Genomic DNA, 23791 nt, shown 5'->3' on the forward strand with positions numbered 1-23791 from the left:
ACGACCACCACAGGCACCGCTCGACTGGAGGGCGGGGAGGGGGCGGGTCTGGAGGGGCGGGGAGAGGGCGGGCACAGAGGGCCGGAGAGGCTCTTCGGTAAATGTAGTTCTCGAGGGAGAGACTAGAGGAGGTGTTCGGGGTCTATCTGAGGGGTCGGGACTACAACTCCCAGAATCCTAAAGGCCCTGCCAGAGCGTCCTTGCGCAGTGGGCGCCACATTGTATCCTATCAGACGAGGCGAGGGTGATGTCACCTGCGAGTTGGTAACCTACGAGCGGCCGTGAAAGGAACTGTTTAACCGGATCCCATTGTACCGGGAACGCAGAGCGGCCTTTCCAGCATGCAGTGGCTGCTCAGGTGAGGGGACGCTCCGGCCCGCCCGCCGCGCTCATTCATCAGCGGCGCGGCACCGCGGCGTGGGGGGTGGGCGTGCTGGTTCCTCGCGCTGTTCGCGGTGCGCCCTTCCCCTGCTTCCCGGAGCTCCGGGGCCGGTAGGTAAATAGGAAACTCGTCCTTCAGGTTGGGTCTGGGTGGGATCGGGACCGGGACAGCTACGGGCTGCCGATCTAGGCTCTGGAAAATGGCTGCAGCGCGGCGCGGAGCGCGGCGAGCCCGGAGGAAGGCGTCCCCGAGGATGGGGTCCCTCCCTTGTCTCTCTCCGAGGCGCTCGGTGGCGGTGGAGCGGCCGGGTGCTGCTCGCTTCCCGGCCGCAGGCTCCCCGGGGCCGGGGCTGCGGCGGCGGGCGGCGCTCTTTGGCCGCTGGCTCTGTGAGATCTGTGGGCACGGCGGTAGCTGCGGTCCCCCGCCGTCCCCGGCACCTTCGCGTCCGAGCCGTGCTCAGAACGGAAGGGGTGACTGTAATCCAGGCGGTGTCCGAGTTTACTGTGTGTGGAGAGAAGAGGGAAACCTGCCATTGCGGAGGCTACGCCTCCCGGGCGCTGGACCGGGCTCCCCGAGTCCGGCTTCGGAGGGCGCATCTCAGTTCTTGGCTCTGCCGAGCCCTGCAAAGGGCACCTGGGCGGGGGCTAAACGCCTTCCCTGGAGCCACGGGGGTGATGGGGTGGTGGCTAACCTAATGATAAGGTTCGCTGTGGGCGCAGGAGGGCTGGATAATCGGGTTTATCCAAGAGGTGCCCCAAACCAGCTGTTAGTGATCGGCTTGTCTTTCGACTGGAGACCAGAGCGAGGCGAGGCCCTGCCCGACAACTCTGAAGTCCTTTATTTTCTTTCCCCTTTCTCCGTCTTTCTTCCTTTACTCACATTCATCAAACCCTTCTACGATCTTCTTTTTTGCACGTTGCCCACAACCAGGGTTTGGGACCTTCTGTCGCCTCCCCATAAAATGTTTTACGGTGCTCAGGAATAGAGTCTTGCTCTCCCGTCTCTCTCCCCCACCGTCAACCTCGGGTGAACATACCCAGCAAATGCTGCCCGTGACCGTTTTGGCCCCATTGAATTGGTGGTTTTCTTGAGATTCGAGCCGGACCTAGTGAATTGAAGCATAGTTTGCCTGCAAGACGAATCCGGTTGCCATGGCGACTTCTGCCTTCGGAATCTTAACAGCTCGCACTGCTGTTTCAATTCGTTGTGGCTCTGCGGGCAGCTGGGAGGGCGTGGCCGGGGGTGTGGTCAAATGTTTGCCCTGGGCCCAGCTGCTCCCTCTTCCTCACCCTTTGGCAGCTCTGGGACTCCCCCTCTTTGCCTTCATAGCGTGGACACCGTTTTTGGACCCTTTTCCCTCCCATGTGCCTATATATCCTCTCTAAACGAATTGTGTGGGGCTTTTGTTCTGAGGGAAACTAAATTTGGAAGATGTTTTTCCTCCAACAAGTGAAACTGTGTCTTTTCCACCATTATAGTTGATAGTGTTGAAGGCAGTTTACTCAACAAGGTCACTCTGCTCCGGCCTACACAGCTCCCTGGTCAGCAATTAGCCTGAGATGCCATTACCTACAAATGAAAGGGTTATTAATAACCGAAGTTGAAGTGTGGAGAGCACAGACATGGCAGTAGTTTTCATAAAATCTAAACCCCAGCCGAAGGTCTTTACAGTGAAGCTCTGGAGGCTGAAGCTAGGAGCCCTAGGTCCTGGGCCTGCTCTTTATGTGGGCTAACAGTTACCTCTGGGAGGACCTGTCATTGCACTGATGACATGGGTGGTGAGTTCAGAGAATTCCTAATGTTGGTTCTAGGTTTAAAGTCTTGCGACTCTGAAAATGACCCCTCTTCCAAATAACAGGAGGCTTAAACCCAGCTCTGACATTGTAGCATTCAGTTGGTGTTGCTGGCCCCAAGACCCAGGATCCTTGGGGTACTGTTACAAAATGGACAATGCAGCTATAGTACTATTGTAAAAGGAACTTTTATTCACCTGTATCATTTGTTGTCTCAGAGCTTACTGCCTCCTTCTACTAAGCTGGGCCTAGTCCTGGAAGCTTCTAGCCTCCTAGGCCTAGAACATTTTCTGCCTCTGAGACTTACTGCTTAATAAACTCACCTGTTCTTTTTGAGCTCTGGGGCTGCCTGGTTTAACTCAGCTGTTCTAGTTCAGACTCCTCTCCCAGCTGACTGATTCAGTCTGGCTTTTCTCGTGGCCTCTGAATTGCTCTGGTTGGCCTCAAACTAACTCACACAACCTCCTCTAATCTCTTGGCTCATTCTCTGGCTCATTTGGTCTTCACCTGAGTTCTCTCTCTGCAACCCATCTCTCTATTACTGTCCTGGTATAAATGCTTCTGCTTTTGCTTCCTCTTCCTCTCCCCACCCCCCATGGCCCTTATTCTCTCTTCTCATGAGAATCGGGAATATCCTATTTTGTCAAACCTTTCTCTGATTCGTCACTGTTTCTGCCATTCAATTAGACATCACTTTGAAACATGAGTGTTTCCTTCTACAAACTATCTTTACTTCATTGTTTGGAATTAAAGGCATGTACCACCATGCCTGGATCTAAGCTTTTCTTTACCTGAAACTCAGATCTGCTTGCCTCTATTTCCTGGATTAAAGGCGTGTTTGTATTCCAGCAGGATCACATAGACCTAGCAGGTCTTTAGATGTGATCTCTTGCCAGAACAGCCATGTTCTGAATTAAAATTCGTCTACGTACTATTTTTAAATTTATAATACACTTGATACTGCTGTTAATACCAGCATCTGGACTTTTATGTTTTAGTTACAATTAGTTGCTTAGATTTTGTGGTTTGAAGATTCTTGTTGAATGTAGCTATTTGTAACTTAATTGAACAAAAGGCAATGAAATTATACTAAGGTGTTTGTTTCTCATCTTGTGCTTATATTTTATTCTGAGTGCGTTGTCTCTCAGAAATGGGGGGGTGTTGTTTGTAGGAGTCCATGCGAGTGCACTCACGTGCAGGTTAATGCTTACGTTGCTGTGCCAAGTGGTTCATGCTCATCATCTTAAGTATGTGGTTACATCCCTAGGAGGCATCAGTAGCAGAAATTATTGCTCTTTTATTTATTTATGTATTTATTTTTGTCCTAAGATGTATCACAACAGGAAAATATCTTTATTAGCTTACTTGTCTATGTTTCTTGGTGCTAAGCAAGTCAAAGGCAGGCTCTTTGCCTTGTCTCTTCAGCCTTCCAAGAATTTGGAACAGGTCTTTTAATAAGCATTTGTTAAATGGATACTAAGGAGGATTGTAAATCCGAGGTCTCTATTCTTTCTCCTAATAGTTATGTGATTTTTTGTAATATTCCTTTTTTGTTTTCTTTTTTTGTCAATACTTACACCTTGCTACAATTCTTTCCATGAGTGTAAAGATGATATATTTTGTTATTTTATAACTACGTTTGGAATACATTCACCTGCATAGGTTGTTTTTCTTGTTATAATTCCTGAGTACACTAAATTCAATACTTCCGTGTTAGTTGTGCTCTCCTTGGCCTAGATAATTTTCTCAGAAGGCAGATGGCAGGAAACTAAGAAGAAAGACGAAAGCAAAGATAGCGAGATGCTTTTGTCAATCTACCAGTGGCTCCTGGAGTGCCTGGGAGACAGTAGTCTGGTCATCTGGGGCAGAGTTATTCTATAAACAGGAGCTGCGGTTCCAGGCCAACCATAGGAGAGGGTGTTTGTCTGGTATTGGTAAAGTTCTTAGGCAGTGGTCAGCTCCCGTGGGCCTGGAAAGCGAGAACCATCTTGAAGGGTGATGGAGAAGAGGCATGGTGGGTCACATCCTGAGTGGAATTTGAATCCTGCCCTTCTCTCCTTGGTGGATAGTTCTGAGAGTTGAGAATGTGCTTGTGCATAGTTTTATTTGAGCTGCTTTGTTTAAAAAGCTGCTTCTTGTGTTAGTAATAGGGTTCTCGGGACAAATCAGGTGTCTGAAAACAAAACACAATTAAGACTGAAATGGTTTCATTTTGTAAATATTTAGAGTATGGCTTTGGCTTGAGAATCTTAGGTTCTGTGAAAACGCTTTAAAGTTGCAGCTGGATCAGAAGGAACAGGCAGTTCCCACAGAGCTCAGTACCACTGAGAGCTTCAGGTGTTTGGTTCAGAAAATGACCAAAGGGCTTGTTCCTGGGGTTGGGAGGATGGTCTTCCCTAGCATCCTATATATTTGTGTTTCCACGTCTTAAATCTGTATTCTAATAGTTAAGGAAAAAAAAAAAACAACAAAACAAAACTTTGTCAACTTAGGTTGCCAGACGTGTTTTCTTTACAGGGTATTCCAGTCAAAATGGAAGTGCCTTTTCCCCTCTTCTTGGGATAAGGATTGTGAATTACTGTCACTTGTTCTGGTGTTAACTCGATAATGGAAAAAAGCTTCCTAGTTAATTTCGAAGTTAAATACTCACAACATCCTTTTTTAGGAGCTGAAAGGATTGCATAGGTACCATTTCAGCGGTCTTTTGTTCTGCTTGTGGCTTGTGAGTAAGTCTGGTTGGCAGAACCCGCTGAGGTGGGGATATCAGTTCTGAAGTTAGTGTCTTTATGTAGATTGTGCCTTCGGCTGCTGGTAGAGGGACCATGTCCTCCCCCCATTAGTCCTCCCCTGAAAGGAAGCCGGATAAAGATGAGATGCCAGTTGATCTCAGTGACCTATATTCTGCCCACAGGAGAAAAGGGTGTTGCCCACCTTTTATTTTCTGGTACCCTCCTCACTGTCCCAGGAGCAGAGAAGAGAGCATCTCCAAGGGAGTTTGCTTTCATGGTGTAAGAATAGATTGAGTTTGTTGAATCTTAGGAGCACAGCAACAAGGGTCTTGTTCCCACCGCCTCATCCCCACCCCAAGTTTTTGAGACAAGGGTCATGTATCCCTGGCTGGCCTTAAATATATACAGTAGAGGACAGGCTTGAACTTTGGCTTCTCTTGCCTCTGTCTCCCAAGTGCTTTGATTGTAGATGCATACTGCTACTCCTGGCTTATGCCAAATGTGAAACAAGGGCTTTGTGCCTGCTACAGAGCCACTCTACCAACCAAACTACACTTCCGACCCCATATTTATCATTTGAATGATAAAGCTTTTGAATTTTCTTTTGGTTATATTTCATATAGACAGTACCTGAAAAAATATTTTTTGTGTTCTATATCTAAATCTTTTTGGAGATTGTCCAGTTTCAGACTCTATTTGGGAGGATAATTTTTCACCGGGTTGAGTCCTTCATCTGGTAACAGGCTTCTCACCTAGTAAAGGGCAACAGAAGCCTACTGTAACAGTTCAGAGGGGCCCCAGCATCTCAGTTTCCCTCCCTTTTAAGGGAAACTGTGAAAGCCCTTTTGGAAAAGAAAAATAATAAAAACTTTAGCAGTAGTTAAACATGCAATCTGATATTGAATATCCTTAGGCCTTAAAATAACCCCTTTTCCCTCTCCCTGCCTCAAAAGTGAGACTCATTATAGTGGAGCAAATTTGGAGCCAAGTAAACAACTGTAATTCTTAAACCATAGCTACCATTGTGAATGAAATGTGGAAAACTAGGGAAGTGAGTTTCATTTCCAATGTAGTTGGTGTGACTTCCTGACGTGCTCTTTTGGCATAGAACTCTATTGTGCAACATTGACAATATTTGATGTAGACAATTGACTAAAGCAGAAACTTGGTAATGCAGGGGAATAATGGGCAAGCTGCACTGGAATAGCAGAGATTGCCAGGAAGAGAAAATGCGAACACAAAGCCTGTTTGCCATTAGGCTACTGAAACATAATACTCCTCTGCCAGACATGGACTTGGAGAGTTTCCCCCCCACCCCACCCCATTCATCTTGATATATTTCTTAAGTATGTCATTCTCCTTTAGCAAGAACCTGAGCTCATTCCTTCTATAAATTGCACCCGCTTTGTAGCTGGAGTTACTTGTGTTCCTGCCAGACATACAATTAGAGTCACCCATTAAACTGGTGTTTGTCCTCTTCACTTCAGAAGAAACTACCTGTGATGCAATTGGCAAACATTGTCTATCTGATGGGCGCTTTGAATGTAGGCTTCCAAAAGTAGATAGCCCAGGCTTTGAGCTTTGTTGGGCTGATGCATTCGCCTAATTTTTCATGTTTTTAGAGATGGGCTCTCCAGCTATTGGCTATGCTTTTGTTGTTGTTGTTAGAGATGTACAGACCAGGTCTATATTAGATTCACCTTATTTTTAAGTCATGTGCCTGTAACTCTAGTCATGGTGTGTGTGTATGTGTGTGTGTGTGTTCATACTTTTGTCTACAAAGGAGACTAAGACTAGAAAGGGTATCACAGCTATTCCGAGCACAAGTATCACTGCCAGGGGCAAAGGAAAGGGTCGTAGTATAAAACGAACTGACAGAGTTTAGTTTCTACAGACCCTGTAAGCCAGAGGCAAGGGTTTGCTAAGGAATTATGTTAGTTGTCCTCTTGCAAAAACTGGGTCAGAGACTAGAGACCGCTCACTAACAGTTGGCCAGAGCCCACAGCTTGTATTTTTCCTTTCCTGAGGAATGGCAGGTGTGAACAGTGAGTGTTGTGGTGTTACTTCTGAGCTTTCCCTTCCCTGCTGAACTCCCTGGCTCTGTAGAAGTTACCCATTGCACCCCGTTGTTCCATAAAGCTCCTGCAGATTTGTACCCAAGAGGAGCAGTGGCTGGTGGCACCTGCCAGATGAGCTGGACCGTTGGCGTTTGTCTAAGCTTAGATATTTGTTTCTAAATATCTAAGTTTTTCTAAATATCTAGGTTTGACAAAACTAAGCAGTTGACTGTTAGGCACAAGCTAAGTTGGAGTCTTCAGCTTGTAACGGGAAGGGCCCACTTGAATCCTGAGAACTTACCACACACTATCATAAGGAATATTTTTAAAAAGACTGAACTGGTGAGATAGCTCAGTGGGCAAAAAGTGCTTGCCAGAAAGCCTGAAGATTTGAGTTCCATCCCTGGAATGCAGGTAAAGGTGGAAGTAGAGAATGCTGTAATACGAATGAACATGAACAGCTGTTTAGACTTAAAAAAAAAAAACAAACCTAGATATTGAATTAACAGCTGTAGTTAACCCAGTATTAACTGCAAAGTCACAGTTACGTCTCTGTTTTGTATGTAGCCGTCTGTTTGCCCCGGAGTGCTTCCCCCATTGCTTAGCATTCAGTGGTCATGTGAACTAAAAGTCAGGAAGGATGAAGACTAAACAAATGCTTGAGGCTGAGGCCAACTGCTGTGTGTTCTTTGAAGGTTAAATGGACAGGCCTGCTTTTGTCCTTTTGTATTTTTAAAAAGACTAATTAATCTGTTTATGTGTATTTGCATGAGTTTATGTGCACCACGTGTGTGCAGGTGCCCCTAGAGTCCAGAAGGCATCAGATCCCCTGGAACCGGAGTTACAGATGGTTGGGAGCTGTCATGTGGATGTTGGGAATCAACTTAGGTCTTTCTGCAGGAGTAGCAGGCGTTCTTAATGCTGAGCACCTTTCTAGCTCTGTTTTCGTATTGTTGAATTTAAGAATAGAGACTAGCTTGAACTAGAAAGACTTTGTGACCCAGTTAAGGCTTCAGATTCTGTGACTAGGTAACACTTGTAACTATAGAGCTCCAGGTCTGTGTCACTGCTTTGTCCCTGACATTTTCTGTCACTGGCTGATTACAATTAAAATCAAGCTATCTATCTGTCTGTCTGTCTGTCTATCTATCTATCTATCTATCTATCTATCTATCTACACATACATATCCACCCACCCATCCATCCATCCATCCATCCATCCATCCATCCATCCATCCAGTTACCTCTTAGGCCATAACTGTGTTACCTGGGTTGTACTTTGTTAGTCCTGTTCTCAAGGACACGGGGCTGTCTTTACAAGGCCTGCTTCAGTATCAGGGGAGCCACAGTCGCTGCCCTTATGGGGAGGCATTCCTCCCAAACCCGAACCCGAACTGTCCAGGGAGTTGAGAACAGGGAAATGAGTGGCCTCTGAGAGCACAGCTCACACTGTAGGCCTTCTTGAGCTCAGGTTGTTTCTCTGATGGAACAAGATGAGGGAAGTAGGTGGAGGGAGGACTGGGAGTTAGTGGATTTCATTTATCTTATCACTGGCTTCCCTCTGGATTGTCTTTGTTTACAACATCTTCTTGGGTCAGGAATTCCTCTAACACAGAGCATGCACATTCTCAGGGATATGCTGCCTTCAGGAAGCATGAGCACACTCAGAGACAGGCATACCAGGGCTTCCAACAAAGAGTATGCAAGGCACATACTCGGGGATAGATCCATAGGGGCCCCAAGCCCCCAGATAATCACAAGCAGGTTCAAAGTTAATGTCTACGTATGACTTCTATCTGGCAGGAATTCAGCTATGCATGTTTGATACCTTGAGTACAGTCTGTGTACCTGCTTGTGCTTTGCAGTCACACACAAGAAAAGGAAATGCCAGCTGGTGAAGAGTTCTGGTTTGGGTGGTCCCAGCGACTCCTTTACACTTCCTGGCCTCTTTTTCCTTATCCGCACAACAGCATGTTCCCATGGAGCCCTCCTGTGTGAAAATCATACACTATTAGGAGTGGAGTATCAGTGGAAGAGTAATGACCTAATTTATGTAGCTGTCTGTGTAATTTATGAGCAGTAGGCACTGTGTAACAACAGTTTAATAACAGCAGTGGGATTTGCCTCTCCAGTTTCTACCTGGCCTTTTGCCCTAGGACATGGACCTGAGATCCTAGTCCTTGCTGGCCAGACCCCCATCCTCTTGGTCTTATGCCAAGCACTCGACCACGGGAAGTTCCTTAGGATATAAGAGATGAAGCTAGGCAATATCTTTCAGTGATAATCTATTCCGTTTGCACTGGTAATCTCTTTAAGCTAGAGTAAGACCAACTGGGCCTCACAGGCTTGTGTTGCTCCCCCCTCCCTCCCTCCTTTCTTCTTTCCTTCCCTCCCTCCCTCCCTTCCTCTCTTCCTCCCTTCCTCCCTTCCTTCCTTTTTGCACAGTGTTGGTTCCTGTATCCCAAGCTGGCCTAAAATGCCTATATAGACAAGTATAACCTTGAACTTCTAATCATCCTTTCTCCACCTCAGAAATGCGGGATTACTGGGGTATACTACCATACCTGCTTTACACAGTGCTGAGGAGCAAACCAAAGGCTTTGCGCATTCTGGGAAACACTTAAACAGGTTACATCTCCAGCCCAGCAGTGCTCTTAAGCATTGAATGATGTACATAATAATTTATTCTTTGACCATCACAGATCTCACCATGCCCTTGTGGCGCATACATAAGGCCATTTACTTTACAGTGATATCTCTTTACATTAAATGTTTAATTTTTTTTTTTTTTATCATGTGTGTGTTCTAGTTTGCTGTCTGTTGCTGTGATAAACACCGGGATTAAAACAACTTGGGAAAGAAAGGCTTTATTTCATCTTATGATTCCATGTTATGGTCTGTCTTTGAGGGAAGTCAGGCAGGAACTCCAGGCAGGCACTGGAGCAGAAACCATGGAAGAATGCTGCTTACTGGTTCTCTCTGGCTATAGTTCAGCCAGCTTTCCTGTCTAATCTAGGACCATCTGGCTGGGCCTCTTACATCAATTGTCAGTCAAGAAAATGTCCCCACATACATGCTCACAGGCTAGTCTGATGGAGGCAACCCCCTAATCCAGGCTTCCTCTATAACCCTGGGCTGTGTCAAGTTGACAACAGAAGCTAACTGGAGAGAGGGAGGGGGTGAATTTGAATGCAGATACAAATTTCATAATATGAATGTGTACATGTGGAGGTGAGCAGACAACTTTTGTGAGAGTCAGTCCTCTTCTTACTTCATGTGAGTCCTGTGGACTGACCTCTGGCTGTTAGTCTTTCTGGCTCTTACAAGCCATCTCACTGGCCTAAGTGTCTAATTCTTCTTGGAAACCAAGTGATACTGAGATGAGCTTCTTCAAAGGTTTATTATCCAGTAGTACTCTGGCAAATGGTCCTTTTGTCTCTGATTCCTTGTTTGTCAACCTAAGCCCAGTTGAAAACTGGCCTGGGTACTGCTGTTGTGAAGGAGGCTGCCTGGCGCAGCGTTCAGCCACACCCCTGACCTGTATCCAGCACATGCCTATGACGCCCCTCCCTGTTGCACCACAACCCCAGATGTCTTCAGACATGGCCAGCCGAGTGCCTCCTTAGAGGATAAAATTGCCCTGTGGAGAACAAGCTGCCAGGTTTTAGATGGTCCAAGAGCTTTAAACATTGAAACAGCCTTGCGTGTTCAGGGATAAATTGGATTTCATTTTGGAAACAGAGCTGCCCCTTCTGGTTTTATTTATTTGGGCAGTTGGTTAAAGCCAAGGAAAGGTCAGGGGATTAGACCCATTGGGTCATTTCTCCATTCTTCCATGACCATAGCCTGGGAAACCAGCCACATTTTAAGGCTATGTCCTTGGTCACAACAGGGGACCCTGTGAGACACTCGTGCTGCCTTAGGGTAAGCCCACCAGGGCCAGTGAGTAAACAGCTTTGAAGCCTGTGGCCTGGGTTTGTAGGTCAGTTACATTATCTCTGGATAAGGAAGACAAGGCTTGGGGAAAGGGGAAGCCAATGCTCTCACTGTTGTCACAGGCCAACATGCATTATAAACAGCTTATCCCAGATCAGCAGAGGGGAAGTGCCCTGGCTTGCCTTTTTCCCCCCTCCCTCAGACAAAAATGTCTTTTAAACTTTACTCTGAAACTTGGCTTTTGGCACCTCCCAAACTTACCTTTCAGAGTACAAAATGAAAATGCTGTCATGTTTTAATTAACTAATGCAAAGATAATGTGCGAGGAGGCATCGCCAGTTAAACAGCCCGGGCTTAGGGAGATGGCTTAGTGGATGATTGTTGGGCAAGCGTGAGGACCTGAGTTTGAATACATGACACCTACCTAAATAGACAAACACAGTGATGTCAGCCTGTAGTCAGAGCTGGGGAGGTGGTGAATCTCCGAGTGCACTCCGGATTTGGTGAGATACCTAGCCTCAAAAAAAGTGAGGCAGAGAGCAATGTAGAAGGCCATGTGACATTGACCTCTGCCTACACATGCACACTCGTACAGGAGCACAGGTTCACATGCTACCCACAAACCACAGACAAAATTAAAAACAAGTGAACCATAGTTCCTTCTCGGGGGCTAGATGGGACTTTGAGGCCGTCTGTACCCCTTATCAAAGTCTACTGTGTCCATGCCTTTGGTTTTCTCCTCCAGCTAGGCATTAGGATTTCTCAGGTTGATTTGAGAAAGAGATGTATCATGAGACTGATTTAGGACACCCCTGGGACCCAAATCCTGGACTGTCACTTTCAGCCCAGGAAGTCAACATGAACATGTGAGAAATCCAGAAGGATCTTTGGTTTGGTAAGTGTGGGTCTAGTTGCTCATTGCATGTCAGGTGATCAGGCTGTCAGGCTGTCTGTCTGTCTGGGTAAATGTTTAACTTTAAGATTTTTGCATTCATTTCGTATGAGCACCATAAATTTTTTTAATTCAGAATTTTTAATGTGAAGAATTTTTGTGTGTGTGGGTGTAGGCTGTAGTGCAAATTGTGTGATATGCTAGACCCATTGTTTCTAAGAAGCTTGGAGTTTTATCATATCTTGGCAGATTTAAGTGAAAAACCTGTTAGTACATGGAAATTATCCTTTCTGCAAGATGTTTCCCTGAGAGGATGTACACTTTGTTTGACCCACCAGTTGTAAGAAGAGGTAACAGAAAGCACCTGGTCACAAATGCTTACCACTAAGCATCTTTGAAATAACGTTGGGCAGGAGAGTAGTTAGGAGTGCCCTCCCTCGCCTCTGTCCTAGAGGGGGCTCGGAAGTCATCTAGAAAGGCTCTCCGCTATTTCATGCTAACCCAGGCTTTGAAAGCTTCCTCGCTGACTCTGCCCGGGCTCCAGAGAGCAGAGCACATCTGGCTCTGCCATTTCCTTCCTGAGCTGGTGCCTTTCCAGCACCACATCCCCATGGAGGAGTTTGTCTTTCGCCCAGAGTTACACTAACCAAAGGTGTGTGGGGGTATTGATTGATTATGTCAGCATGCATGTGTGTGTGGGAGCAAATGCATGTGTGTGCATGGCACACATGGGGAGGTCAGACGGTGTAGGAGTCAGTTCTCTACGTGTCACACCATGTAGCTCCTGGGGAATCAAACTCAGGCTGTCAGGCTGTGTGGCAAACGCTGAGCCATCTCCCTGGCCCAAAAGTGGCTTTTTATAAAGTGAACTTCCAGAGTCTTATTCCTAAGCAAGCATAGCAGAGACAAGAAAACAATTCACTTTTAGGAATAATATACGTAATAATTTATGGGTTCTTCGGTAAGCTGTGGAAGCAACACCTGAAAACATCACTGTTCTCTCACCATGGGGAGCATGTTTTTGATTGGCTGTGGACAGTCAGAGTCCTGTTCTTAGAGTTCTTCAAGTGGTGCCTCCTTTGCAACACAGAAGTCTTGCTCTACTTCATCAAACTTGTGTCTTTGGTTTCTAAAATGAACAGGTGACCTTGTGCAGAAGGACATTTCCCAAGTGGAAGGGTCCTTTCCTCTCTGAGAAGTCTCAGGCTTTGCTCATTTGGAACATTTCTAGCTTTCCTTTTTACTTATTTTTGTCTCCATTTACTTATTTTGTGTGTATGGGCATGTGTCATGTGTGAAGGTCACAGAACACCTTACAGGAGTTGGTCCTCTCCTGCCATGCATGTCCCCAGGGATGGAACTCATATCACCAGTACCGTTACCTGCTGAGCCATCTGTCTGGCCCACATGTCCATCATTTCAAAGGAGCAGCCACAGTAACATTTATAGGAAATAATCTTCTTTAATCTCAAATCAGGTCTTTCAGTATTTGTTATGCTGGCAGTTCTTCCACAAATGCTGATTTTGAGTCTTGGATGGCCAAGATTTTCTAAGGACATTTCAAGAGATTTGTTAGCATGACATGGTACTGAAGGAGGAATGGCAGTTAAAGAGAACATGAGGCTTCTTCTGGAGGGTGATGAAGTGCTCTGGAAATAGTACCAGTTATATGATTTATTAATACAACAAAGACCACTGAGCTACACACTCTGCAGATATTTTATGGAATGCAAATTATATCCCAGTGAAGTCATCTTTAAAAGACAAACTAGAAACAGTCGTGTAAGGAAAACCTTAGAAACACATGTTGAGGTCTCAGAGACCCTACTTTAACATTGCTGTCATCATATGTAGCTTGAGTCCTCTCTAAGCAGATGTGCACCACGGACAAAGAAAAACTGTGGTGATTTCTTAGTGTTTATAGATGATCTGAAATGTGGAAGACTGCTAGGAAGACATTTCTGCTGTAGTGGCCCGTATCTACTACTGCACTGTTTATTTCGGACCCACTGCAACGATGAAGTTAGTGTTGTATTTATTTTAGTTACCATTTGCTTTAAACTTGGTCCATCTGATTACCTCTGCAAGGTGTTTCCACTGTGGAAACATCACACTCTAAAACACATTCAGGAGGTGCTCTTAGCGGTAGAGCTGTGCATGTGGAGAAGGTGTGTCTCATGCGACAGACATCATGAATCTCAAGGTTTCTTGAATTTGAATTCTTGATCCTCTGAGAATCCCCGAATTATTAATTAATTAATTACGTGTGTGTGTGAAGGTTGCAGGGGCCACGGAAGGTTGGAGGGACAGAGAGATGAGTGGGATTGGAGTGCATGATGTGAACTTCACAAAGAATCAATAAAAAGTTTACAAAAAAAAGAAAGGCTAAATGTTTGGGAGGTTCCTTGGTGCCACTGAGCTCTTGAGACTGCAGTGCTACTCAGAAGATGTTCTCTGGGCACATTGCTTTTACTGCTGTGTAATAACTTAGTACACACCTTGTGTCTTAACCCAGCATGTAGGTCTGGGTTTGCCCTGCTCGGTTCCCCAGGGAGAGTCTTGGCAAGCTAAAATCCGGGTGTCAGAAGGACTGCTGTTTTCATCTGGGGCTCAGGACCTTCTAAGCTCACAGGTTCTTGGCAGAATATACTGTCTTGTGATAAAGGACCACGGACCTCTTGTGAGTTCTGGACTGCCTTTTGTGCATAGGGGACCATGGCCTCAGTTCCCTGGGAGCATGTTTGCTTTCTTCTATGCCAGCAGGGGCAAACTTCTCTGATTTCTTTCTTGTTTCATAAACACATACCCAAACAGAAAAATTAGCATAAGTAGTTTGCAAATCTTCCATGTATGTAGCTTAGCTACCAAGTCAAAGTTAATCTTTTATCTCTACCCCTCAATAGCTCAGGTCTACATAAATTCTGGATATCAAATCCTATCTTCTGTAAATATTTTTGTATTTTAGAGTACATGTATCAGAGACCAAGATACGCCCCACCCCGACACCCTTGCCCAGTTGGCAAGCAAACATATGTGTGTGGAGGCTAGAGGTCACTGTCAGGTGTCTTCCTCAGTCTTTCTATATAGTTTTGGGCACAAGGTCCTTCACTGAATTTATCAGTTAACCGCTGAGCTGCAGAGATCTGTCTGTCTCTGCTCCCTCAGTGATGGGGCCACAGTTGTGTGTTGCCACACCTGGCTTTTATGTGGGTACTGGGGATCCAAACTCAGGTCTGTATGCTTATGCCACAGTGTTTCCAGCCGACCCTCCTCTACCGTCCTCATGACTCAGCTGAAATCCATCATCACATCTAAAGCCAAATTGAAGACCGTGCATATTAAATCTCCAACTATTTCATCAGTTTAATGTTTTTATCTGTTTGAAATATTTATTCAACTCTGGGGTCAAGCAAGCTTTACCCATGGTATTTTTTCTGGTCTTTTTTTCCCTGTTCCTGTCTAACTAAGTCTCATGCAGTTTTGTTCTTTGCCGCTTGTGCGAACTTCATTAGCTGTTCTACAGCATTTCCAAGTCAGGAACCCAGGGTTCAGTCTGCTTCTGTTACCTCTAGCTCTTGTAAATTGGCTGAAATGAAAATAATCGATGCCTGGAGCCATCTGTTCACGTAACAGACGCAAGAGAGCTGCTTGCTAAGCAGTGAGGGACATCACATAGAGGTTCATATGTAAGTAGACTTTGAGAGGAGTGAGAGCAGGGAGGAGAGAAGCCAATAGGCCGGGGTCCGCTTTCCTTCCTTCCTTCCTTCCTTCCTTCCTTCCTTCCTTCCTTCCTTCCTTCCTTCCTTCCTTCCTTCCTTCCTTTCTTCCTTTTCTTATTTTAAAGAGCAGTGTAGTGTTTATATGCTGATAGTGTAAGGATCAGTTAAGAATCTTTCAGACAATCTATAATGGGGAAGGGCGAGTGATGTTTAGATTTGCTTAGCTGTTTGTTTGGCCTAAGGTTTTGTCATTGTTGTTGAATTAGACATTAGTTTCTTGGTAAGGGAATGGAAAGTCTTATAGCAGGAAAGATTTCAGATTTGGGTCCTGCAAAGGAGCTGGGTCTTGAAAGTAGAGATCATAAAATTTTTACCTTTTGGAATTATCGGTGGCATTGGCGTTGATAACATTTTGTATCTGTACGCTTTGCAAACACATATCTTATGTTCTTAGGGACATGACAGATAGTCATTTTTGAAAATGCAGCATTCATGTCAATGGAATAATTTTGTATGACAATCACTGGAAAAAGATGAGGCATTGCGATTTAAACTTCATTTAGGAAGTAAATAACCTTGAGTTGATGTATATGAGAACACAGTGGCTTAGAGCAGAGACTAGAAAGCTCCCCGTAAAGGGCAGCTAGCACAGATTTTAGGCTTCTTAGCCTGTGCTGTCCTTGGCAGCTAGCTGTCTCACTGCCACTGTAGTGCCAAAGTGCCACGGATGGTATGTAAACAAATGGGTATGACAGTGTAAGTGATGGCTGGATTGCACTCGCTGGGAGGGAGTTTGCTGCCTCAGAAGACTGGACTCATTTTAGGAAAGCTATGTTTATTGTCCTGTGACTAGCGAAAATATGCATATTTATGCAGTGTTTCCTATGTATTTGTGAACATTTAAAAGTAGGATCTTTAAGGAAAAGGTTATAAACTTAAAAAAAAGTTTATCACTATATAAAAATGCAGTCAATGATGCGAAAACAAAACAAAACAAAACAAAAAGCCCTTTCAGGCTAATCTAATTTGTCAGCATCTCAGTTTGCAGCACGCTCCCAAGAGTGTATGCTAATGTGTGAATGCTTGCAAACCTTAGCTTAGGGGAGACAGCCTAATGGAGGAGGGACAGAGGAGAGGAGGGAGGGAGAGGAAAGAGGCTCACACTGCTGATGCAGGACCCCAAGTGCTCCTCCAGCTTCTCACAGAGCCTGTAAGGCTGACTAAGTCTCTGTGCGTTTATCTACACAGTGAGATGCTGACACTTGTTCTATTCTTAGTCCAACAAATATTTTTCAAAGAAAAAAAAAAAAAGAAATAAAGATTAGCTACCAGAATGCAAACTGTGGTTAATTACAGAAACTTGCTTCAATCAAACCGCTTTAAGGACCAGAGTGGTAGGAAAGTCAGACCATCCCAGCTCAGTGATGGTTCAACAAACAAGGTTTGGACTCTGTGATAGTGTAAAATCAATGCACAGTTGGTGGAAAATGTGCTTTGGACTTTGAATGTTGATCTTTTTTAGGCTAGCAAGATGTAGCGTTATATTTTCCATCAGTGGTGGGCAGTAGGTGTGAACCACAGATCCCGGTTCACACCTACAGCCATAGGATCAGCCACAGCCTGTATTATGTGTTGTGCTTCAGTGCTGGCTTCTTGGGCTCTGCTTAGCCAGTGCGTTTCAACATACAGTATTCCCAACTTGAAAGGGTTTATCAGGGCAGCACCTCGTCATAAGGCAAGTAGTGTCACTGTTGGCATGAAGTCTCGGTTCCTGAGCTTTCTGAGAATTCAGTTTATGCTGTCTTCAGTTCTGTTTAGAACAAAATAGAAGACCTCAGAATGACAGTAGAATTTTGATTGAGCCTGTTTTGTTTAACTTGTAAAACTCATTGTCATAGATAACACTTATTTAAAAACACAATTTAATTCATAACCTAATTAATGCCTCGCCTTAATTTTTATTAATGTTATGGCCTCTCTTCCAAATTACATCTACTTGTAGTAAGCTGGCAAGATAGAATAATTTCCAAAGAGCAAAAGGAAAGTTAGATTTACAATTATAGATACATGCCAACAATTTTGTTTAGCTTATTGATTAGTGGAAAAGTAAGTACATTAGGACCAGATTACAGAGCATTGGATAAACAGGTGTATGCCTATCTCTCCATTCAGAAATGCTGAAAAAAATATTTCCTAGTCTATACAAAACTGGTTAATAGCCTAAAAAGTTATTGAATACTATGTTATATGTGTGTCAGGCATGAAAAGCTATGGCATGGCTCCCGAAAGCTATGACATGGCTCCCGAATGAAATTATTTGCTTTGTTATAGATAGAAGCCAGTATGTTAGTATGTGTATTTGCAAGTTAATTCCTGTCCCCCAATAGCTGTGAAATTGCCTGGTCCAACAGGTCCTCAAGATTTTCAATTTTAAGAGTCTTTGACCCTATTAAAAATTCAAGACTTCAAAAAGAATTTATTTTGTAATATAAATACCTTGTTATAATAGACTTTAAAACCATGCAGTTTTTCACTTAAAGATACCAGTAATGAATTTCATGATACCATCTGAGTGATTACTTAATCATGAGCACTGAATGTTCTGGAAAATTCTATTTCTCTTTGTTGAGAGAATGAAAGTGAAAATTGCAATTACAAATAGTGGCTTTGTGCTGTTATGGAATAAAATTTGAGCTCACAAACAGTGAAGAGGTCTGTCACTTTCCAAGAACATGCTTGGAGAGCCAGGAGTTCCCAAGGCCATCTTTAGCTTTATAGTGAGTTTGGGGCCAGCCTTTGACTACAGGAGACTCTGTCACAGCAGAACAAAACAAAAAAGTAAAAAATAAAAGAAGAAAATACATGTTTAGAGACAATCCTGTTTCTGTTACTGTCTGTACTCTTCAGAGTGCTTTTCCCCAAGTCGATGTCAGAAACAGACTTCATGTTTTGATGTGGCAGTTTCTTTTTTATGTAATGTGCCTGGCAGTCTTTGGCTTCTTGAGACAGGGTCTCCTCGTATAGACCTGGCTGGTTTTGAACTCAAGATAATCCTCCTGTTCTCACTGTCCCTCCCTGGCTTCATGATGCTCCTCCATTAAAATTAATATGTTTCAAGTTTTAGTTTATTTTTTCAAACAAATTCTTAGAAATGGAGCAAAAGGTTCAAAGGTGTGCAGCTTGAGGATTTTCCAGTCCTGCTAAACCATTTTTTCAGAAGGGTTTTATCTGCTGATAACAGCAGGGTGTGAAAAGCTTACTGGTGCCTACCAGCACATCAGCACCTCACAGTTGTCTGTGGCCGATGACTGGCAAATACTACTACATTGTATTTTAATTTCCACATAAAATTTTTGTTGACTATAACTTTCCCCCTAGGTCATTTATATTTTTCCTTTCTCAATTTACCTATTTGTCTATTTATCCATTTACCTATTTAATAAAAGAATTCCTTAAAGAGTCATTTTGGGTATTGGGAATTGGACCCCGAGCCTTGTGCATGCCGGTTAGTGCCCTCCTCTGAGCTAGGTCTTAAGCCACTTTTATGTTTTCTATTTTGAAACAGAGTCTAGCTAGGTTGCCCAGGCAGGCTGTGACCTTGTGATCCTCTCGCCTCAGCCTCCAGGGAGCTGGGATTATACCCCTGTACCAGGAGGTCCAGGAAATCTCAATGTTTTAAAGCTGGCTGTGAAAGAGATTAATTGTTAAGTTTTCATAAATGCAACAAGTTTCAGAAACCCATGGGAACGATACTTACAAGATGTCTGGGTACTCAAAAAAGGCCCTAAAATATTTCCTGCTGATTAAGGGTCTCGGGCAGCAGTTTTCTATAATTGGTCATCCTCATACATTATTTTCCCATTAGCTGAAGGGTACCAGGGAGCTCCTGGCTGTCTATCACCAATATGCCTTTCCTGGAGGCTGCCCTGGCTTCTTGTTCTCAGTGGTTTTCTGTTGTGGAGGATGGTTACAGACCATCTGAAGGCATGGCAAGCAGGGGGATGACATACAGTTTTTCCATTGGACTCTACTTGTTTGGATGAATAGGAGGCAGAACAATGAAACAGTCCAAATATTATGAGGAGAGAGGGAGAAGTTTATATTACAATGGTTTATGCGATGAAAGAAATGCTATCCCTGGTACACTTTGTTTAGAAACGATGTTGTAAAGCAGATACTCACGTGCGTCGGTAAAATATCGCATGTTGCATTTGCAGCACTAAATGTCACAAGGTCCTGGAGTCATCAGAGTCTAATGCCTTTATGTCAATACATCGTAAGTCAATACTGGGAGAGCGGGGGTCCTCTCACCTGAAGTATGAGTTTGCTCAAACAGGAATATGTCTTTCAACCACAGTGAATTTGACTTATTTGTTCAGTACTATGATGCTCTTTAGATTCTGTTATTTGACTTTATTCTATTTCTATTTAAAAGTATTAAAGTACACCAGTGAGTGAGCCCGCACGAGTGTGCGCACACACACACACACACACACACACACACACACTGCAGCACTCTGGGGCTTTGTTTGGGAGGTGTGTGTTGACTTAGTGGCACTGTGGTTGTTACAGGAGTGTTATTTGGATTAAGAACCAGGATGCCAAGGAGCAGATCATGTCTACATGTTCCCCCTGAAACAGTAATGCCTCTTCTTCCTAAGCAACGGGGTGGGGTCCAGGGAAGGTAGACAGATGTTTCTCCCCAGCCGATTCAGTCACACCCCAGGTACGTAGCAGGCTTTTTGAAGTTGACTGCAGGAGCAGGATTTTCCAGCTTATCAAATGCTGAAATGAAAACAGACATTTTTCCTTACATCCTATGAGTAAGCAAACAGCATACTCAGGTTGACCACAGAATACTCCACCTGTGTCTTTATGCTCTCCTGACCTGCCAAAGGTGGAGTCTTGTGCTCAAATATGGGATGAGGTAATGCTTGTAAGTCTTTTCTGTGTATGGTAAAATTGTAGAATTGTAGATTAAATCATATTTTTCTTATTCAGAATAGTGATGTTTGCCTGTCTCTCTGTACGTGTATGTCTCTTCCTGTGTTTTGGGGATGGCATGTGGTGGGGGTTGGGATAGGGTGAAGATTAAACCTAAGGTCTTATGCTGATTCATAGTAGGTAAGCTTACTTTTACTGACCTCGTAACCATGGGCCTTCCTTGTTTGGAAGAATGAGGTAGCACAATGAAATGGTTTTTATTCTAATATAAGCTTAATATTTTATGGACTTGTCAATGTAAGCAGTATAAAACTCTCCTGCCAATTTTGGATTCAGATATTCCCTGTTAATCCTTATTATAAATGTTAAGGTACTGCTGGGTGTTGTTGGTGCATGCGCTTAATCTCAGCACTTGGGAGACAGAGGCAGATGGATCTCTGAATTTGAGGCCAGCATAGTCTACAGAATGAGTTCCAGGATAGCCAGGGCTACACAGAGAAACCCTGTCTCAAAAGAAAAGGAAAGAAAAGAAAAAGTTTAGGATGGAATATATGGCTGGAGTCGCTTTTAAAAGAACTGTCTCATTGAATCAAGCTTGACACAGCTTGGAGGATACCACATCATACATTTTTAAAGAGATGGATAGCTATCATTTGGTTTGTATTTACTGATGGTTCCAAATATACAGCTTGTTCTGTTCTATTGATGGAACATTTTAAATATCCAGGCTTAAAAAATAGCAAGTGACATAGTATATAATGGAATACTAAAACCATAATTCATTTGGCACACTCATCTGGTTGGAAGGCATAAACATTAAAGTGAGGCTTGTTAAAACAAAACAAAACAGAATCGTTTAACAGAAAGCTCTTGTGAGGAAAACCAACACGGTTCAAGCCCCATGTTTTTGCTTGTGCTGCAGAGAGTGTTATAGGGTATATAACTAGATAGGGCATGTAATGTAGGGTAGAGTGAGAGTCCTGGGTCGCCACTAAGCCTCCAGTCTGAGATGGTTGTTGGACATTGCCTGGCGTGTTAGTGCAAGAGACTCATGTCCCTTCTCCCACTTTCTGTTGCCTGTAAAGCCTTTGTAGCCAGTGCTTATCAGACGGGACATTCTTTCCTTTCCAGCCTCTACCTGGCCTCAGAGCCTCCCTCTAAGCATACCCTGAGCCACAGCAAGTAGTTGAGCCACCTCTGTGATTTGGCGTTAGAAGTGGCAAACTCTCAAGTTAAAAAAAAGTCTGTCATTAGAATTTAAGGGCTCAACTTACCTCATTTAATTCAAGAGGACTATTATTGTTTTCCTTTTATCAGCCATCCCCAATCTTTTAGAGTGGGATAAGTCCTTTTTAATTAAAAATAAAGTCAGATCCCCACATGGCCATGGAGTCAGTAATACTTTAATGCATTTTCAGTTTTACCAATCACAGCATATAAATTTATTCTCAAGGGTAAGCATTCGTATGTGCAGGAGATATTTATATATGAATGAATGTAGAACCCTTTTAATGTTTCTGTCCCCTCTTCCACCGTTCCCCAGGACTGGGATTAGGAATCATTGCTTTCTACCACTTGGTCGTTTTTCCTTGGCTTCGCTTACAATTTTAAAGAGTGTTGCATTAAAAGTAACTGAAGTTTCTATTTCTGGGATGAGGTCAGTGTTTTCATTCCATGTGCTGTAGATCCCCAAGAATCTGTCCAGCAGTTGCTTCTAGGGAGACCCTTCTCCTGGTGTCCAGCATAAAGCTGCCTGTCAGCTTCCGATTCTTATCTATCTGTCTGTCTCTGTTCATCTGTCTCTATCATCTACATCTCTGTTATCCATCTATCTATTTATCTGTCATCTTTCTATCTCTATCATCTATAGCTATCAATCTATTATCTACTTATCTATCATTTATCTACAGCTATTTATCTATAATATATCTGTATTGGGGCTTCCGTGAAATTACATGTATGTAAAGAATTTCACAGCAAAACTTAAAAATAAAAAAGGAAGGAAGACAGGAAGGAACAGAGGAAGCAGCAGCATCAGAAATTTTCTGAATGCAGTACCCGGGGGATTTGGGGATTACACTATCAGACAGTCTTGAAGCCAGGATTATCTGAGTCGCAGTCCTACCTGCTGCTATTCCTAAAACTGCAGGAGAATGTAAACCGACCCTAGCTCCAGCTGTGAGCGCAGCAAGTACTTATATGGAAAGAAAAATTGTTTACCTTGAAGTGACAGGGAACTCAAGCCTATTCCTATGCTTGAGTCAAGGGTTACAGGGTTTGTGTATCCGACTTGTAAATGTCTGTCTTGTGCGAGAGTGATCTCCTTTCATTGTTTAGGATGAGTAGATGGTGGTGAAGCTTATTGTTATCTTTTAAATATTGTAATTTTATTTTTCTTAAATAGTGAAGAGCTAACACCATGGTCAAAAGACCCATTGTGCTTGTGATAGACTTTGGCCTGTCTGGTTTTCAAGCTCGGTTGCTCATTTCTTTCCTGGATGATTTCTGGACTCAGCAGGAGCTTCTTACTACTGTCAGGAAATCATGCTGCCTCAAGGTACCTTAGCATACTAATGTACTTTGGTTCATCTTTCCTCACTGGCATGTTAGCACAAAGCCAGATATTCTTGGGAAGATCAGGCTGATTCCCTGGTTGTTTACTTCAGAAGACTGCAGTTGTACCATCCAGGAGGACAGGAGCAGATGTCTGGTGAGGCGTACAAGAGTGCTGTGTCAGGCGGCTCCTCGTCAGCTGATGGGTGACGACCTCTTCTCCCTGGCTGTTGGTTGGTTTACTCTTGAAGCAGTGTGGGATGATGGTAAAAGCTTTCTCTTCAGATTCTTTCAGATGTTGGTGGAGCCTGCCACTGCTGGCTCAGCTGGCCCCTGAGAGCTTGGCAGTCAAGGTGGTCATGTCACTGGTAGAGATGCAGCATGCTGCCTTTAGGTAAGAGTTTTGGTCACATTCTTAGCAGGTTTGCCCCAGGCCCACACCAGCCTCACTAGCCTGCTTTCTGTCTATGTGGACTGGCCAGTGCTAGCCACTTTTAGTAGATGGAGTCAGGCATGTAATACAGGCTCTATCTTGACCAGCCTTTTCATCTTACTATTTTTGAAGCCCATCCATGGCATGGCATGCATCATTACTTCATTCTTTTTGTTTGTTGATTGGCTTTTTTTTTTCTTTTTTTCTTTTTTTTTTTGAGAGAGAGGATCTCATTTTATAACCTTGACTGGTCTGCAACTGACATAAACCAAGTTATCCTTGAATTAAGAGATATTCCTGCCTCAGTTTCCTGAATGCCGGGATGAAAGCCCTGTGCAACCATGCCTAGCTAG

At 43.9% G+C, this 23791-nt stretch overlaps 1 protein-coding gene across 1 annotated transcript in view; it reads left to right on the plus strand.

Moving 5' to 3' along the window:
• Positions 1-232: 232 nt before the first annotated feature.
• Daam1 (dishevelled associated activator of morphogenesis 1) overlaps positions 233-23791 on the plus strand; it is a 160529-nt gene continuing 136970 nt past the window's right edge. Inside the window, 1 exon segment of the mRNA XM_021645505.2 lies at positions 233-496. The gene's annotated coding sequence lies outside the window, so the exon portion shown is untranslated.

The sequence above is a fragment of the Meriones unguiculatus genome, chromosome 7 (assembly GCF_030254825.1).
Source record: "Meriones unguiculatus strain TT.TT164.6M chromosome 7, Bangor_MerUng_6.1, whole genome shotgun sequence".
NCBI lineage: Eukaryota > Metazoa > Chordata > Mammalia > Rodentia > Muridae > Meriones > Meriones unguiculatus.